The following is a 20,653-nucleotide window of genomic DNA, read 5'->3' on the forward strand; positions in this document are numbered from 1 at the left end:
GGTTCGTTGTTTGAATTCCACTAGTAACGGTTATAGCTATAGTTTCAGTAACTTGGATTAAATGATAACCAAATCCAATCATTTAGTTTACGTTACTGCAATTAGCGCTATAACTTCGTTATTAGTTGAATTCAAACAACGAACCATTAGACAGAGTTTTAGAAAAACCTTCGCACTAGAAGTCCACCATACAACACATTTTAAAATTTTGCTTCTGGAATGAGTTATTGAAAAATTACTAAATGATCGAACGCAAATTACTAAATGATCGATAACATCCTTGACACAAAGTAAACGTAATCTACTCAAAAATTGGGCAATGGAGACACAAGACTAATCATAGGTTATGTATTTGGATGAACCTAGTGGTTTTCAATTGTTGTATACTATTCAATCTCGATAAATTTTCTAATGAATGTCCTGCGCTTGTCCAAGATACATCATTTACCCTATATGTCCATGAAGCACAGAAAAAACAACTGTTTCGTGATTGTTCAAAAGGATTTCCCGTTGAATGTGGAAGATTTTCTCTTCGAACATTAGGAGATTTTTCTTTGGAAACTCAGAAGAATTTCCCTCGGAAAAACAGTACAAATTCCTGTGGAAATTCAGAAGTTTCTCATAAGAATTAAGAACTAGTTCCCGTAGAAAGTTAGTAGAGTTTGTGTAGTGATTATTTAAACAAATCCCGGATAAATTACCTGTAAAAATCAGAGGATTCATCCTTGAACATTTGTAGGAAAGGATTCCCCATGGAAATTCAGGAGAGTTTTAAAAAGTTTCCTGGAGAAACTCGAAAGAATTTTTCGAGGAATATTCAAATAATTTATTCAGGCTTTTATAACAGTCTTTTCTTGCTCGTAGACTTTTGTATATACGAAAGCGTATATACGGTATACCGTATTTACGATAAAACCTTTTTCGTAAATATTGCCTTCTGGATATCTGGCGCCAAATCGATCATAATTACTTTTGTTGAAAAATCCTGAAGTTTACGAGCAAGCTGCGCTTGCTACACGCCGAACAACGCTTTGCATCATTGAACGTTGCATCGTTGCATTCAAGTATTCGACTTAACCCTCCCTTGGCATCCTTTATTCGGCGGATTAATTGAAGATGTGTTTATTAATTAATAATATTTTATTCACGAGGTCAATGTTCATTTAAATCATTTCATAACAAATCATAAACAATAATATATTAGATGATTCATTATTAAAAACAAATAGTATTTTAGAGTTACTCACAGTTTAGTCAAATGTTGATATGAATTGTATAAAATATATACTGCCGTTAACCGCAAGTCGAGCACATCTGTATATGGAGGCCCATATACAGATGTGCTCGACTTGCGGTTAGCGGCAGTATATTTCTTCAAATTTCATTGATATACATACATTAGTATTTCATACAGAAATATTCTCTTATCTCTTAAGTTAATTTTTCTCCGTTATGTAACATCAATAGGTCGAACGTACGTATCAAACCACCCCCACTATTTAACCTTACCAAGGAGAAACACTTTATCAGTTACATAACTTCCAACTCCTGTACGGCACGTTCTCCTTAACGGTATTCTTACCTATTTATAGGCAAACCGTTTTTGATGCACCAAACATCAAAAACATCACGTCTGCAAAGGCCGCAATTTCGATACCGGATAAGACCTCCAACAAATCCTATTTATCAGCTTCCTGCTGAACACGTTACTAAATTTCTTTCGTGATTGCAGGACATTTGCGGTTGTATACCGCGGCTTCATATAGCTACAATTTACACATAATGGGAATGGGACACTCACCTCGGGCTAGATTTTCTAGGCGAATCAACGACCTCCGTTTACCGAAGCGCGATACCGGTAGTCAGTGATTGCGGTTTCTGCTGCACTCACAATCGAACCAAATTCAACCAATCCAGTCCCAAGCGCGACTGCATCGGTCCGTGGTAGAACTCTTCATGGCCATATAAATTAGCGCTTGCAGTCGGTTGTGCTGTGTATCAGCGGTTGTCGTCACAACACTAAGCACATAAATCACTCGATAAACACTTTTCGCAAATTAATTCGTCGTAGTTAACTTCAAATTGGAAAAGATGTGGAGCGATGCTAATATTACATTGCAATTTGATTTTGTATCGCAAGCACAAAACAATTATGTAATTCGATCCCCACACTTGCTGGCCTATGCTACAGGCCTCCACCGCAATATGGTTTGATAAATTCGTTCTTCTTCCGTTTTGGGCGCGCACTACAGAGTCGGAAAAGGAGCAGCTTGGTTCCTTGCTCCAAATGATGCTCCGTAGATGTTGAAACGACGAAATTTGCGCTCGTCAGTCGACAACAAACACGATGTTACTCTAAGAAACGCTGTTTTACAACTACCTGTCCGTGTTCGCCCAGTTTCGGAATGGAGTTCAACGGAGAAAGAGAGTTCCATAATTTTGTTTTCGATGGCTTTTCTTATGCTGAGAGTTGCCTGCGGTAGTGGTGCGGCAGCATTGGAGCGCGGCCCACTCCATTGCTCGGAATGTTTTGTGGAGCGTGTGCAATATAGAAATCTTTGGATCTTGATAGAATATGTTTAGCCAAAATGTGTAATGTGTATTTTATAAGATAAGACATACCTGCAAAGTCATTATTATTGACGTATTGACATCCGGTCCAATCCGGTCTATGATGTTGTCGGGTGGGAAACATTCTCAACTCCCTGAGCATAGTGCATTTATTATACTTGCCACACAAGATACATCCCAACAAACATTGAAGACGAGTGAAGCGCTTATACAGCCAAAAATAGGCTCAGCTAAAAAATAGCTTACTCAGCTTAAATTGTTTGTTGGTATACTCATGCAAAAAGCTTTCAGTTCGAATGTGGAGCTATAGGGGAAGAAGAAACATCAACGCCACTCACTAACCTCGTTCTTATATTTAACTGAACAAAGGAAAGGTATATCACTAATCAGTAGTCTTTAGTCGGAGTCCACGAAATTTCAAAACTGAGAAATGAAGTTTTGAAAAATGAATTAAGTTTTTCAACTTGAAAAAGCGATAGAGTGATAGATTATCCGCTTTCTATTTTGATATGCAATAACGAAAGAAAAGCAGTTGGAAACCTCTGATCAATGCTAACGCGCAACATGAAGGAATAGAAAAGGCAAGCTCTGGAAAATCATGCTCCAACGCAAAACGATAATAGCCTAAACGCTATGTTGTATCATTGGGGTTGTTTCGATTCGCCGCTCTTTTGCACTCTCTACAACATTTCGGCATCCAAGAAATGTGGAACAGGAGAGATTCGATTTTTAGACGCTCGATTGCTGCTGCGTTTGCGTAAAGGCAATTATTTCGTTAGTGATTGTAGACTGATTATGGTCAATTTAAAAAGCTTTTAAATTATTATATTGTTTCCATACTTCGACTAATTTTTACCTGAGACATTTTACTTGCTTTTTTCCGCTTCTCACTCAATCATGGCCTGCTTGTAAACTTCTGATTGTTAGTAAGAGACGTGCAAATGCATGAAATTTATTTTAAGGTAGCAAGAATAAAACTGCATGTCAGACAATCGGGATCTGCAGTAAGCCTTGCGAGCAAAGGAGATCCGGAGATGGCGAGATCGATTTTTGGTCTAGGATGTTCCTATGCCACAATAGGACAGCCCCATATAAAGGAGTGGCCAAAACTACCAAAAGGCCAATTTTCGATTTGAGCGAGTAAAATGTGATGAATACACAGCTTATAACCTATATTTTTATAATCAGGACGGTTTTTATTTTTTAGATTTTTTTGGGAGGGGTGGGGGGCGTTCAAACTAGCCCCTCCTAGAAATGATATTTTTACGTTTTTTGGGAAAACGGCCAGCTTTGCCATATTTTCGTCTCAAAAGTAACATATTTATATATCGTTACAAAGCTCTTAAACAGATCTATGCAATAGGCTTGATAATGTAATAATAGCTCCGTCCAGAATTTAGTTTTAAGTAGTTTTGTAAAAGCATATTTTACGCAGTTTTTAACGAACAAAACAGTTTGGTACCCCGCAATACCCCGCAGTAAAACATCATGTACTATACTATTGAACGTTTAAGCTTTGAGGACCATGAATAAAATTTTGCCCAAATTCACAACTTTGTAAGATACATGATTTTTTAAAAATGCCTATTTTTGCCTTTCCCGTGTACTAAGTATACGTAGAAGCTATATGATTGCTCCAAAAGCATTAAAAAGAACTCCCAAACACTCCTAGTGTTGTATACCGATCGACTCAGTTCGACGAATTGAGGTGATGTCTGTGTGTACGTGTATGTTAATGTCTGTATGTGTGTGAGCAAAAATTATCTTAACAATTTTTGGGCACTTACACTCAACCGATTTACTCGCAACGAGTTTCATTCGTCAGAGAACGTTGTTCCATTGCTCCCTATTAGAAATAGGCTGGATCGGACTATGGGCTCAAAAGTTATGGCCAAAATACATTTTCTTATAATGTACGATAAAGATAACATTACCGCTAGGTTAATCCCCCTGGTGTTTTGGTAAACTTCTTCTTTTTAAATTTTCATCTGAGTTACTCAATAATGCCACTTCAATTGAAAATGGTGACGAACACAATTCACATAACATTTGAAGGGGGAGGGTTATGTCTTAACGTTGCGCTTAATTCAAGAAAAAATCAACTAACACATAAAAAGCGTCACGCAGTAGAAGGGAAGGGGTTCAAAATTTACATTTTTGACATTACTACATAATAGAAGCGAATTATAGATTTAAACATAACGTGTCATAAAGTTTTGGATGAGTAGTGTGTTAAATAACTCCTTGTCACAATACGTTTTTATATTTATGAAAGAAATCTTATGGAAATATCAAATAAATGAAATTCCATTTCGTTGATGTCACAATATGACGCTAATTGAATCTGTTTTACTCTCCTTTGCTGGTTTAATAAGTTTTATTCAGTGAATTTTCAACACCAGAAGCTAATAGTGCTTTTTTGATCATTTTAGGAAAAGTGTGTTGCGTCCATTTGTCTGTGAAACGAATAAACAGTAAAACCCATTATATGACCAGTAGTGTTTTATCCGGCATCAAGCGGGCTTATTGCAAGCCAAAAAAAGTGACAACATTCCGTTGGTTTTGTAGAATATGACTAAAATCGATACTATGCCAAAAATTGGTCCCATACCCCATTAAAGGCTCGAAAAAAATATTTTTCGTTCCTATCTATGTTTTTATGATTAATACCACCATTTATTGCAGGATTCATAATTTTGGCCAAAAATACCTCCTTTTTTCCTATTGTGCTATGTGAGAAACACTCTCGACTTCCTGGGCATAGTGTACTTAGTGCGTTTGCCAGGGATGTCAATCACCCCAGAGAATTCACCGCTGTGCAAATGTGCGCCAGCACCGCGGTGAATTCTCCGAACATCACACATCGGCAACGCGGTGAGGCACATGCCAGTAGCAAATTATAGTACGATTCCCGAGTATGCATATAGCGACTATTTTAAAAAAACATGGCAATATAGTATAATAATAAGTGTATCGAATATGCTTGATAGGTAGAACTTGAAAATCGATGTTTGACGCAATTTTGAAATCCACAACGGCGAACCGAAATTCAAGATGGCGGCCATATGGACCAATTATTTTACCTGAAACCATGCAATATGGTTGTTTATCGATCGAGTTTGATGAGTTATGATTGAGTTTTATTGGAACCAGTTGTTCTAAGAAAACGGCTGTAGATGAGCCTAAATACTCTCAATTGACTATGGTAGGGAAAACAGCTTTAGCAGGGTTTGCAATGCTCATTCAATCTCAGGAGCACATGATAACCACTCTTGAAGAAAAACCGCCTAATAAGTGAAAGGCATTTTTTGCACACTTGGATTGCCGCGAAAAGTTGCTTTGCTCGTTGTTTTTCTTATCCTATCGTGCCATCACCAAACGGGCTAGGGAATGACTAGAGTGAGTGCATTACTACGGTATTATTGTTAATGCTCTTGGTTCAAATCCCGTCGTGGCTATATACTTTCTAAAATTGTTCGACGACGCATCTCGCGCAATTTTCGGCACGATTTTTGTTTATTTTCCAAGGCTGGCTCTAGATAATGGAATGATGTTCCTCGCCGAAAACAACAAAAATTGAATTTTCCTAAACTCAAAAACGCTTACTACATCCAAAAAACAAATCCTATTGTTGTATAAAATCTTCGCATATACAATTTTAAAAGAAATGTAAGCGTTTTATTCAGATTCTGTATTAAAATAATACTTATCTGTAAGATTTCAATACAAAAATTGTATTGAAATCATCCGAAATCTGTATATGCCAATTTATTATACAGTTTCTGTAAGGTTCTTCTTATGGTATCAAAATCTGCCTAATCCACTGGTTGGGTGTATGGTCTCATCGAAATGAAACTCTGAGCTTCAGCTGCATCACATGGCAACGCCGATGTCGATCAAGGTTTCTATACGTTAGAAAGAATATTGAGCGATGATGCGGTGTCGATGACGGAAAGAACATTAAATTCGTTTTTGAATATTAAACCTGCCCTGCGATGCTTTGAGAACGAGTTTCATCTTGTTCTCATCTCCATCCTGAAAGATCTGATAAGTAATAATAGCACAGACCATGTAGCGGCCGTTTCGATCGTGCGTAAAGAACAGACTTTACAATAACGAACTGAGGACCAGGAGGTCGTATAGAAAAAAAGTTGTTCGATTACAGGTTTCTTTACTTAAATTACTCAGTTTTGCAAATGGGTGTGTTCACAATTTTTACTGTATTTATACAAAAAGGTATAAATAATGATTAAAAAAAACCTCATATTTGGGAATCACTTTTTGGTCACTATTTTTAATATTTTTGTCACTAAAGTCACTACTTTTTATCCCTAAAACCGCTACCAGCCCTGGATATTGGTTTTAATCCGTCAAATGTCAATGCTAAAAGTCAGGCAGTATGATACGGTTCTGTTTTCTTCGAATCTGGCTTCATAATTACCTTCTATTGTATTTTCTCCCCCAACGTGTTCTCTTCTAATAAGATGTGAGCGTCATTTGCACTATATAATCCCAATTATGCATTAGTGGCGTCGTTTTAAGTATTTTTCGTTAAACCATGTCTCAGACAGAAAAGTTGGTCGAAATTAGATGACCACCTTTTTACATCAGGTAGGTAATCGTTTCGCAGTACAATTTGGTTTCGATTAGCATTTACCTGGTAATGTTCAAAGTGAAGAAGTTCATCATACACTTCGGCACCAACATTTCAAAAGGGCGAAACTGCTTTTGTAAACAAAAGCTTCTCCCGTCGCTGGTGGGATAATTTGAGCCCACCCACGCAATCCAACTCCACTGATGGAAGCAGCGAATACCTATTCTTGTTTCATTAAGGCTCTATAAACCGTAATCAATCCGATAATGACGATGATTTTATTCGAATCCGCACTAATACTAATAAAGTTTTGAAATAATTTCAATATTTTGGGGCTATTTGCCGACTTACCTCCATCATTGCATATTCATTACATTTTCATATTAATTTTTCACTTATCCAAACTAACAATTGCTGCGGATTTGGTGGACACGAAGTAGCTCACTAGCAACGAAAGAACACAAAGAACTTTTGTTTACAAAAGCAGTTTCGCCCTTCCGAAGTGTTGGTGATATATGATAGGGCATATTAAAACTTACAGGAATGTAATTCAAAATTATTACAAAGAAAATTTCATAATGACGAACATTGCAGAGAAAGGAGTTGATTTTTTAATATATTAAACACCCTACCAATCATTAATTAATTTCTAGTTAGGCTTTAGCATCCCCCTATTTCAAAATTACTAAGACTTTGCGCTGTTACTGTTGAAGTAGTGTAGAAAGAGTTGCGAAATTATTTCGCTCCAGAGAGTCGCTCTCTGTATTATGCACTTTCACATGCTATGACATGGTTGACCTTGGTATTGAAATGGCATTCAACATTCCCATCTTTACTAGCAGGGAGCATATTCCATACAACCAGCAAGAAGTCTTCTACCTCACCATTGAAGCATTGAAACAACACACCATGCGAAAGAGGTAAACCCTGCAGCATAACAAAGAGAGTGGATGGCATAAATCCTTCATACCTCTCTCAATTCAATGCTTTTGAATGGCTAGTAGGAAAATGGAGTATTTTGGACAGCTTTGCGTTTTATGGGAACCTTCCCTCGCAGTTTACCAACGATAAGCGCAATTTATAACCAAATTTGTTTAGAATTTCAAAGCCTCTCTTATTTAAACCAGAGACGTTATTTATTGATAGAGCCCAGCGAAGAGTGAAGCCGGAAGTAGGAATCGAACCGTTAAACGTAACAACGTCTCTAAATAAAACCAGCACATACTTAGAGGTAAGGTAAGACGGTAGAATATGCCCAAACCAAGACAATACTACAATAATTTATTTATTACTTTTCATGGCAATTTATGCAAACTTATTTGCTAGTCCAAAAAGTCGTAAATACATTGCCATTGAGTTGTCATATAAAAATACTACAGAGTAATAATGCTTTAGAAAAATCGTGAAAAAATTATTTCCACTATACTTGTTAAGATTTGGATTACTGCGAGATTTTACAATATTTGTTCAAAAGCCAAAGATTCAGTCACTATTAGGTTGCTGTAACCAGTTTCACTTGACTTGTGCTGCTTGGGTTCCTACCCAACATATGCAGGTTTAGAGGCTTAAGAAATTCATAAAGCAACAAATCACACACAAAAAGGATAATTTCAATCTCCCTGCTTTTATCACGCTATTTGTTTTGAACATGAAAGAAAGTAAAAGTTGCCCAAGTATGGTTTTGCCAAGAACACTGGAAGTCCACGCTACGGCTCTGCTTGGAATGTATATTTTAGAATCAAATGGATGAAATTTGTATCCGTGGAGCACTGGAAGATGCCTTCGCTTCGCCTTTCGTACCTTTTAAACGGGAGACTGAAAGAATAGAGCCGAACGGAGCAGTCCTACCGGTGTTGGTCCTGAGGTGGAAATGAATGGGATACGATTTGAGGTTATCGACGAATTCATAAATCTTGAAACACTCGTTACATGTAATAATGGTGTTGGCCGCGAAGTGAATAGATGTGTTGCGGCTGCAAGTAAAACTTTCTATGGTTTGCGTAGCCAGCTACAGTCTCGCAGCTTACAGACACGGCAAAACTGGCTCTGTACACATCGTTGGCTCGTCCTGTATGGCCATATGGCATGGAATCTCGGAGCGGATTTTTCAAAAAGATTTTTACGCGGTTTCTGAAAACCGCAAAAAATCAATTTCGGTGAAGTCGGTTTTTAATGTGTGTTTGGGATTCACGCAGTTTTTTTACACGGATTTTGGAATTCACGCGGTTTTTACGCAGGTTTTGGGATTTAACGGCTTTACTTATTCCTCTTGTATAAAACGACTCCAATGTACACGTTTTCAGTGAGAATCACATCACTAGACAACGGGGCAGCATGTAACGTCCATTAACTTTGTCGAACACTTTTGTATGAAAAGTTTTGCGACTGAGGTGGGGAGTTGCGGGCTCTCCACAGCACAGTGCCACAACAACACAACAATAGTATCATATATACGACTCTATTATTGTAGTATTTAAATGTCATAAGAATAACAAAACAGATCAATAATTCAACACATCCAAGTCAACCAGTTTTACCAACTAATTCTATAAGGCAAGTGTACATCGGAGTCGATTTGAATCCGTGTAAAAACCGCGAAGAAAATTACTTTAATGAAAATTGTTTTTTCACTATCTTCACGCATCTTCCGTGCTTTTTCGGAAAACTCGAAAAATTCGCGTAACAAAAACTGTGTAAATTGCGAGATCCTCGCAAAAAAATCACGTGCTAATAGTCGCGCGCAAAAAGCGACCCCAATATTTCAATCGATTTTTCAAAGCTTTTTTGAAACCCCATTTGCTCTAACACGATGATGCGTTACTTCTCCCTAATAGATCGCTTTTATACGTTAGGCCCTCTGTTTTTTACAAACCGGTGCAAAGTATTTTTAATGTCTGTTTTCTTGCTAGTTGTATGTTTTACTGTTCGAACATGGTAATGGAGTGAGGAAATATCTTTATGTCTTCTATGGTGACATTGAACAATGATTGTGAAGCGAACGACGAAAACAAAACAGACTACCGTAATGATGGTCTTATTTCTCGGTGGAGATTATGTACGCGAACTTTAGCCATGAAATAGACTCCAGTCGTGATTGAGATTTTAATACACGGACCATTTATTTGTTGTTGGGCTCCAACTCCAATGCAACCACTCAAAACGAGAAGATCATTGCGCACCATTTGTGATGCTCAGATCAGCAATGCATGTGTTTTAGTTGCTGTAAAGTGCTGTAACACCTCAGACTCATGTCCATGTCCCAATCAGCGAACGGGATTTGTTAGTTAGAGATGTACACTAAATAGGTAGGTACTAACGCAAATGATATTTCGGTGTTATTCAACTCCCTTCCTCCACAGTAAGATTGATTTTAAACAAAATATTTGATTTGTGCATAGAGCGTAAGACCTTCTAAGTTCTTTCTCATAAAGTGGCATTTGGGTTAAAGCGATTCCATCGCAACGGCACAAGTAATGATTCATTCATGTACCCTATTATGTGATCATTATGCGCTGGACATCATCTTGATTCAACTAAATCCTAGTTGTATGTGGGGGATAAAATGACAATTTCCTATAGAACGGTTATTTAGGTTTTTAGTCAATCTAGCTGAGTGAGATTGTTGGAAAGTATTGGGCTGCATTTACAATCGGGGTGGGAACAAAATAAATACATAATTTATAATATAATTTGATATATTTTTATGATCCTATGATTTATATTAATTCAAAAAAGATCTTGGTATTATAAAAACAGCTTTTTTCAATTTTTGTACCCATATTGTAGAGATTTGAAGCAATACTTCATCATACATATTAAAAAATAATATTTTTTTAATTTAATTAATTCAAATTAATTTGTTGCGGCCATAGAACTATAAATTACTCTGCTACCGAAATAGTGTTCCATGCCGTTTATGTCATAGACAATCTAAACCTAGGCGATTTATGTGTAAAGAACAATTCTAGCACCTATCCGTGCCAAGTTAAAAGTGGAAGCGTTTCAATCTGCTTACTAGTATGGAAACACAAGTTCATTACTCTCTTTCTTTTTTTGGAGCACCGACACTAACGAGTTGCAAAACCACAGCAGGAAATTTATTCAAATTCCGCCACGATGTGTATGCATTGAAATGCGATTCTTTTCATTTTTGGAAGATGACGGAGTGATTGAACTTTAAATTTGTTTCCAATAGTGTAGGGGAGAACAGCCCAATAATCACCCCTTAAGCTTTTTCGATGTTTCCACTTACACTGCACTGTGTAAAAAAATGTCCGTACAGCAGTGCTTAAAAAAAATCAGTTATAAAATACATAATTCACCTTACCAGACTTACTGCAGCTTTGGTTTGTCAGTACTCGAAGTATCAAAAAGTACGCCCCATCAATAAATTAAAATTATTTACTTATAAAAGTCACAAAACAGTCGCCAAAAATTCTTCGTACACTGAAGGCGAACGTAAAGCTTGCCCGTCCTTGGCACGTGGTCGTCGATCACGTGGCACCTGATGTGAATGACGTAGCGAGATGGTCGATAGTGCGAAAAAAGGCGGTTAGAGCTTTGTCAGAACGGCGTAACGTGTACTTAACAGCGAGCGGACCGAGAGAACTACACGTGTTGAACACCACCTGATAATATTGGCGTAACTACAGGGGGGCTAACCCGTTCTAGGATCGAATTAGCTACCCTAGAATTTAGGCTGCTATATAGGGGAAATGCCGACTTTGGCAGGTTTTTTGTTCTATTATTGTCAGGGGGTTTTTGTTGACCAAATTTGATGAAATTTGGCGACAATATTCTTTTATATACAAAGAATGTTTAGGCCAAATTTGAGCATAATTGCCCCCCTGATAATAATACAGTGAACTCTCCCTAACTCGATGTTCTGTAACTCGATATTTTCCCTTACTCGATGAAATTCAAAGTCCCTTGAATCCTGCATACTGCGTTCCCTCCGTAAGTCGATATCTCCCTTACTCGATATTCTCTAAGTCGAAGTAATTTTCCAATGTATTTTTACCTCGCTAACTCGATGTTGTCTGAAACAGTTACATGCACGATATAATAAGAAGTTAGAAGTGAAAAGTGATAAGCGAAGAAATGAGAATGAGAAGTGGGAAGTGAGAAATAACAAGTTAGAAGTGAGAAATGAGAAGTGAGATGTGAAAAGTGAGAAATGAGGAGTGAGAAGTGCGAAGTAAGAAGTGATTAGTGGCGATAGAAAAATGAAAAAAGAGAAGTTAGAAGTGAGAAACTCGAAGTGAGGAGAGAAAAGTGAGAAATGAAAAAGGAAAAAGTTAGAAGTTAGAAGTGAAAAGTGGTAAGTGAGAAATGAGAAGTCAGAAGTGAGATATAAGAAGTGAGATATATGAGATGTGTGAAGTGAGAAGTGAGAAATGAACAGTGAGAAGTGAAAAGTTTATAGTGAGCAGTGAGATATTTGAAGAAATTTGAAGAAATTAGAAGAAGTGAAAAATGAGAAGTGAGACGTGAGAAGTGAGAAATGAGGAATGAGAAGTGAAAAGCAAGAAGGGAAAGTTTTATGGTAGAAGTAAGAGTAATAAGTGAGAAATGATAAGTCAGAAGTGAGATATAAGAAGGTATAAGTGAGAAGTCAAAAGTGACAAATGAGAAGTATGGAGTGAGAAGTGAGATGTGTAAAGTGAGAAGTTAAAAGTGAACAGTGAGAAATTCGAGATAAGTGAAGTGAAAATGGAATAATGAGAATTACGAAGCGAGAAGTGAGATGTGTGAAGTGAGAAGTGAGAAATGAATAGTGAGAAGTGAAAAGTTTATAGTGAGCAGTGAGATATTTGAAGAAATTAGAAGAAGTGAAAAATGAGAAGTGAGACGTGAGAAGTGAGAAATGAGGAGTGAGAAGTGAAAAGCAAGAAAGGAAAATTTTATGTTGGCAGTAAAAGTAATAAGTGAGAAATGATAAGTCAGAAGTGAAATATAAGAAGGTATAAGTGAGAAGTGAAAAGTGAAAAATGAGAAGTATGGAGTGAGAGGTGAGATGTGTGAAGTGAGTAGTGGTAAATGAATAGTAGGAAGTAAGAAGTGAGAAGTTAGAAGTGTGACATTTGTAGTGCGAAGTAGTACTGAAACGAAGTGAGAAATGAATAGTGAAAAGTGCGAAATGAGAAGTGAATAGTGGAGAGAGGGAGGTGAGAAGAGAGAAGTAAGAAGTAAGTAATGGGAAATGATTTGTGAGAAGGGAGCACTAAGAAGTGAAAACTGAGAGCCTAGGAACGAGAAGTGAGAAACGATTTTTTTTTCTGTTTCCTTCTTTTTTATCATCTTCCTTCTTGTGTCTTCCTTCTTTATGTCTTATGTTCCTCCATTCACTTCTCACTACTCAACATCTCACTTCTCACAACCTAATTATCATCTCTCATTGCTCACTCCTTGCTTCTGTTTATCTAACTGCTCATATCACACTATCCTCACTTTGCAACTATGACATCTCACTTCTCACTCCTCACTTCTCATGTCTCACTTCCCACTACTCACATGTTACTGCACAGATCGCACTACTCAATACTCACTTCCGTTTCTCAGTACTCACTTCTCACTACTCTGTACTCATTTCGAACATCTCATTTCTCACTTCCCAGTTCTCACTGTTCACTATTCACTCTGAACATCTCACTTCTCAATTCACTTTATAAGGAAACAAATTTAAACTATTCGGCTAAATGGCATTTGGCCAAATATAAAATATTCCGTATCTCGATACCTCTCTAACTCGATGGTCCCTTCAATATCGAGTAAGGGAGAGTTCACTGTAGAACAAAGCCTGCCAAAGCCGTCATTTCCCCTAAGTGTTGAACATAACTCGCTCTTGGATAATAGGGGAGTAAGTAAAAAGAAAAAAAATCTTTTTATTGACTTTCTCTTCAAATCACAAATCACATTGAAAGTTTTTTTTTAGAAAAAAATCGTTGTATCCGCAGATTATCAATTAAAAGTATTAATCCACCTAACTATGTTGGTGCCTTTCTCGTGCCAAAAAATATTATAGAATATGAGTGAATATTTTTTATCGTGTTTTTATCCCATATGCCCAATTAAATTTTCATGTAGCCACACAGTTAGACGAAACATAACATAAATAAATAAATAGTATATAGGCCATAACTTCTGATTCCTTAGTCTAATCTGGTATTTAAAAAAAAATGCTTAGGCTTCAAAAGCTTAAGTTTACTCTTCCGAAGAATTTCTAACGATTTCTGTCTTTCCAACAGTTTCTCAACAAACGATGTAGTTTAAGACTTTTATATTTTTAGGGATTTTCTGCTATTTCCCGAAATTTTCTAATTTCCAACAACGAGAGACCTATCTTCTTTAAAATTATGTTTCGTAACATTGAATATAAAAGTAATTGTAATATAACAGTGCCAATGTTTTCTTACACTTTCGGCAAAAAGATCTGCTCTTCGGTGTACACGAATAATGGAGGAATATTTGAATTTGCTAAATGTCATGTCGATCTGAAAGATTATATTATCAATCAAATTCCATAACTCTGTTCTTTTTTCAACGTGTTCATTGCAGTTAAATATTTGTTAAACTTTATTTTGAACATTATAACATAGAATTTTATTTTATTGTTTATGAAACTTTCATTATCATTGTTCTGAAAATTTTATTTTTATTATAGTACTAATGAGGCATCTATTAGACGGTTCTATGAAATTTTAAATCACTGAACTTGATTATCCTACATTCAATTCACGTTAAATTTTTGACAGTCTGCATCATTGCCTACAAAGAATATTGATTATTGAATACGTTATATTATGTTACACTAATACACTACATTACAATCATGATACTTATTATGATTGTTATGTTTATTAAATTTAAAAAAAAAGTATTACTCTTACTAAGAAAATTATTTTGAGCTTTTTAGTGGAATGTCTTCACTTGTCATAAGACGAGTTTATACAATCCCATTGAATTCCACCACTTAATTGTATCTTGACAGATACGTATTTCGACCTCAACAGTAAGGCCGTCTTCAGTGTCTCGTACTTGACTCGACTTGAGTCAAGGGGGGGATTTTTTCCCAAAAAATAATATTTTAAGGGGGGCTACAAAATAAAATTTGGATAATTTTGAGGTTTTTCAAAACATCCAAATCCGAGGAGTTTTTTTATTTTTTTTTTATTTTGATAATCATTTTTGACCTTTCGAAGACCAGTAGGACAAAATGTTAATTAAATATTTGTAACGGCCTAATATCAATAATTAAACTTTGTTTCCTTATGCGCTGTTCCAAATGCAACCCAAACCATAAACATATTTCTGGTTATATAAAAACAATTTCCAAAGTATTATTAAGATTTTACTGCTTGCCAGTTAGTCCAATGTGTTTCAGTTTGTTGAGCTTTTCGAACTCATTTATTCATGAGATTTTGGATTTAGCCCCATTTTTAGAATTAGATTCAAGGTATGCTAAATCTCAAAACCTCTAAGAACCCAATAAATTTGCGATCGAACGTGTTTTGGAAGCGATCTCGAAATCCGCATTATTTTGTTCTGCCTTGTGCAGTCGAAAAGAAAATAATTAGTCCGCGATCGAACGCATTTGGAACCGCAGAACGATCTCGAGATTCTCGCGTTATTTTGTTTTTGCCTTCTGTGGTCGAAAAGAAAATAACTAGTGCACGATAGAATGCGCTTGGAAGCGCAAAACGATCTCGAGAGCCGCGTTGTTTTGTTTTGCCTTATGCGGTCGAAAAAAATAACAATTAGCGCGTGATCGAACGCGTTGGGAACAGCAGAATGATCTCGAGATAACGCGTTATTTTAGTCTGCCTTGCGGTCGAAAATAAAATAATTGGTGCGCTACCGAACAGGTTAGGAAGCGCAGAACGTTCTCGTTATTTGCGTTATTTTGTTCTGTACGTTCTATATGGTCGAATAGAAAATAATTAGTGCACGATCGAATGCGTTTGGAACTGTAGAACGTTCTCAAGATCAGTCTTATTTTGTTCTGCTTAGTGCGTTAGAACTATCTACACGTTACACACGGCATACCGTTTACCAAAATGAACCCAGCTACACTCCCTTCCCATATATCCAATATCCCAGTGATTTCTCGTAGAAGTGCAGATGACTCGTCGGCTTCCATCAAAACGAGTATCACGTCAACATTTTCTTACCCATTCTTCAATTGATCTGCATTCGTACACGGCTGGCGCTGGTATTGCTCAATTTTGGGTCACCCGTTTTTACACATTGATGATGATGTTAGTCCCAAACATCATCTGTTGGTTCTCTGTGTACCGCTGATCTGGCAATAACGGAGTAGCAACCGTTGGCAGTCAATCATGCTCATGCACAAATAGAAAAATAAAAAAAATATGTTAGCCCAGCCCTAGAATATTCCAATAGTTACGCCAATGGCTGATATGATCACTACACTTGATAATGTCGCTTATCTGGTCCTAACTTTTACTAAGTTTATTAAATGTAGATGCACTTTGAATGTATGACACTTTTCAACAAATCAAACTAAATTTATTCAAAAGTTAAATTAGATTATGGTCAAAGGAATCAAAACTAATAATTTAGGTCCTTAACCTGTTTTTGCAAATTGAATTAGAATTGACGTCGCTTCGTTTTTAAAAAATGCGTAACACGTCCACTTCAGGTAGTTATTTCCAATGAAATGGCGGCCCGTGTGCCGCACTGTCATTTTACTTCGATCAAGTCGTATGAAGTGATTTTAACACCAATATTTGTTTTAATATCCTCAGCTGATATAGATATTTTCGTCCAAGTACTAACTTGTAAGGTGAAAGCTTATTTTTATTATGTTATGTTTTACTGCAGTGAGAAAGAGATAGCAAATAAAAGTACCCCTTAATAGGTAAATGAATTTTTCCGTGTACAGTTTCTATAACCAACTACGAAAGGCATTCTGCGAAGAACGTCCTTCGTAGATTAGTGTATTATGCACCAGTCTATCATATTGAGGATCTTGGGATCAAATCTCATCGAAAAAAAAGTGGTTACTTCCAATACATTTCTTGAACTAAATATTTTACATATCTGTTGCGTAGCCAGAAAATTAGTCTGGGGGGTAGAGGTGTGCGCCGGTCCGAAAATCGACGGCGGCGGCGTTTGTCAGAATTTTGGTCGGCGGCGTGAATCGGTGTGGTGATTTTTTTTTAAACGTTCTCGAAGATTTTTTTTTTACATTTTTTCGGAATATTTTCAAGACATCAACGGGAGTCTCTTTTCCAGATTTTTTTTTCCAAAATATTCATTATTGGAAACTATTTTCGAGTTTTCCACAGGAACTACTTTGCAGCTCTTTGTCATTCCCAAGGAAAATTGTTTGGAATTTCAGGGGAAAATAATTCAAAATTTGCATGAGAACCTTTTCAGAATTTTCATGAGAAATTGTTCTAAATTTTGTACTACATAATACTCAACAAAATATTTTGTCAAATTTACACTGAACATTTTTCGGAACATCCACTGGAGACTCTAAGGAGTTTTTACTGGAAACTTTTTACGGGAGACACGCTGGAGTTTTCACCAGAAATTTTCCGCGGAAATTTTTCAAAATGAGAAAAAAATCGAAAATTGAAAAAAAAAAACAACGATCCATACGTGTTAAATTCCTAAATTTGTTATTTTTTCATGTTTGAAAGTTCCCTCATTCTCTGATAATTCCAGCATTTTTCCAGGTTTTCCAGATAGTAGTCACCCTGTGGAAATATTGGAAAATTCCGAAGAACTTTCCATGGCAATTTAAAAAAAAATCTCTCCGCAATTAAAATAAATTTTCTATGAAAACTCCTAACAATTTTCATTAATGAAATTTTCAAGAAAAAAATCAAAAGGAAATTGTGAAGGATTTCTGCTTAAAGAATTTTCGATGGAATATCGTATGGATTTTCCAGAAGAATTTTCAAAAGAATTTCTTAAGGTATTCCAGAACTTCCTTAAGGTGTCTTCTAAAGTTTTCGTAAATAAATTTTCGAATGAATTTCTAAAAAATCCCCAAGGATTTGAAAACAAATCCGAAGTATTTGCCATTAGAGCATAAGTACTAAAACGCTAGTGGCGCTGTTACCATTAAAATTATTTTGCCATTTAAAATTATTTGGCTTCAATAAGCTTAACTTGGCATATGCTGTCTATCATGTTGTAGTGTCTGATTGGATGCATCAATAACATCGTTTTGACACTTTTACTACCGGTTTTTTGGCTGCTATGTTTGAACACAATACTGCCCACACTCGCATAACAGTCCCATTTGACTTTTCGTCACTTTTGAGTTAACCCAAAGAAAAGGGTTCATTTCTTATGTACTTCAATAAATCATAATAAAAACTGCGATTTTGTATGCCCATGAGTGAAAAAAACCAAGTCATAGTCCCATATTGGAAGTACCCGCATAACAGACCCACTAAGAATTTACATGAAGTAATTGCTCAAAACTAAACAATGTTTCGATCAAACTAAATCGCTGATGAACAGCGAATGATGAACAACTTATAAAAATAATGACGAGCTCGGTGGTCTAGTGGCTACCGCTTCTGTCTTGTAAGCAGGAGGTCATGGGTTCAATTCCAGGCTCGTCCCTTTCCTACTTTGTATTTCTATCTAAGTTCTTTCTGTGTTTCACGTTCTACCAAAACGATTCTTACTGATATAACCTTCCACACAATCCCAAAACCTCCCGTGGCACCTATGAGAGGTCGTAGAGTTCTCTGCATCTTTCTTAAGTAGGTGTCCAACTAACCATCCTTCCCCTTCCTTAGCATTCGCAAGGACGTGGCCAGGACAGATCTCGACTATTGGAAGGTGCATTGCTTTCATCTAAGAGATAGTGATTAGTCCCAAATCAATATCTGTGGTAACGGATGAAAGTGATGATACTCTCGTACAATAGTCTTGGCTTGTACCACCTACGAATTTGTGCGAACTGCTTAATGCTAATGCTAATGCTAATGCTAATGATGAACAACTTATAAAAATTTCAGAAAGATACAATGATGTTTCAATTTATTAGATTTTTTAAAAGTTTCATATGGAAAATGCGATTTGGAACTTCAATAGCTCAGTATGCGAAAAAAACGGTGTGGGACTAATATGTGAGTGGGGCAGAATAGATGTTGGTGACATGAACTGGAGCGACATTAGCAGTTTCATACTTTTTCATCATCTGTATTTCCTAACTAATTTCTACAGGAATTCCTTAAAAAATTTCCAAGGTATCTGATATGAACCAGCCGTGGGCTGAAAATCTCATTAATAATGACATTAAAATTTCCGAGGAATGTGCTAAAGGAACTCGTAAAAGAATTTACAAAAGATATGAAGTTCCCGAAGAAAGTCCCAAACAAATTTCCGGAACAATTCTTGAAGAAGTTTACTAAAGTTCCTGTGTGTGTCATCCTCTATCGCTCGCCCATCCGGGGGCGTTGATCAAGTAGCACTACGAATAATTTGATCAAATCTCATGTTCCGTAATGCTCTTCTTTTTATTATGAATACTAGTACTGTAAAAAAGGAAACACTTCTGAAGCTAAACAGGTGTCCTCGTGAAGTGTAGGGAATGGGGATGTACTAGCTATTCACAACAGGTGCAGCAAAACATCACAAGGACGCCCTTATTCATACTGACTACTCAGGGAATAGAAGGTCGAGAAGAGCCACCGTTGCTAACTAAAGCTTGAACCGGATACCTGGGACTCCCACAATAGCAGCAAACGATGCCCTGTACGTATTTAGTTTTCAATTATATCAGTAAATTAAGCATTAAAGTAAGTAACTGGAACGTTTTCACCGATTTTATCTGTCGATTTTGTCTGCCGTTTCAACTCCCATTCAGATTCGGGAGTAATTACTGGACATCGCTATCCACTCTCTGATTGAGAGCCGTTTACTTAATTTTCCTAGATATTCCCGGACGGCGTTCCTGGAACCTTGGATGATACAGCAGTCAAACATTACTCCATTCCCGGCATTCATGAGGCCATAATTTGGGTCGCAAATTGAATCTTCTGCACCTTTTTTACACTACCAAAATCACTGTGATACACCAATTCGCTGAGTATCGGTTTTACTCACTATACAAGATACACCAACGTATGATTAAGCTAGGATGTGCAGAGATGATCACATGCCGTTTCTTTACGATTCTTTCAAACGATTTAATAGTGTATGGTATTCTAGCGCACGTCCTTGTCTTAATATGGAATTGAGGGGGATATCTTCCATTTTCTTCATTTAAATGGGTATTGGACACTAAATCTATTTGAAATTTTTCAGCTGAAAATCCGCGAAAAAATCAAGAGAAACGTTAAAAAATCAGAAGGGTTATGTACAAGACACAACCGCCCAACGTAAACTACGTAAGGCAGTTTTGTTCATTAGGGATTGTAGTGCCATCATGCATGAATATTTTTAGAAAATTCATTTGATTACTTATGTCACTGGTTTCGAACAAAACTAGCGTAT

The 20,653-nt window shown here is 36.6% G+C and overlaps 1 protein-coding gene across 4 annotated transcripts in view; it reads right to left on the reverse strand.

Annotated features, from left to right (window-relative positions):
- LOC134213119 (protein quick-to-court) overlaps positions 1-20,653 on the reverse strand; it is a 126,190-nt gene that overhangs the window by 97,686 nt on the left and 7,851 nt on the right. For 3 of the 4 annotated variants that reach the window (XM_062691741.1, XM_062691738.1, XM_062691740.1), the window contains exon 1: positions 1,802-2,365. The exons of the other annotated variant lie outside the window; for it this stretch is intronic. The gene's annotated coding sequence lies outside the window, so the exon portion shown is untranslated. Of the gene's footprint in view, positions 1-1,801; positions 2,366-20,653 lie in introns of those variants that run through there. 4 annotated transcript variants of the gene reach the window in all.

The sequence above is a fragment of the Armigeres subalbatus genome, chromosome 2 (assembly GCF_024139115.2).
Source record: "Armigeres subalbatus isolate Guangzhou_Male chromosome 2, GZ_Asu_2, whole genome shotgun sequence".
Lineage (NCBI taxonomy): Eukaryota > Metazoa > Arthropoda > Insecta > Diptera > Culicidae > Armigeres > Armigeres subalbatus.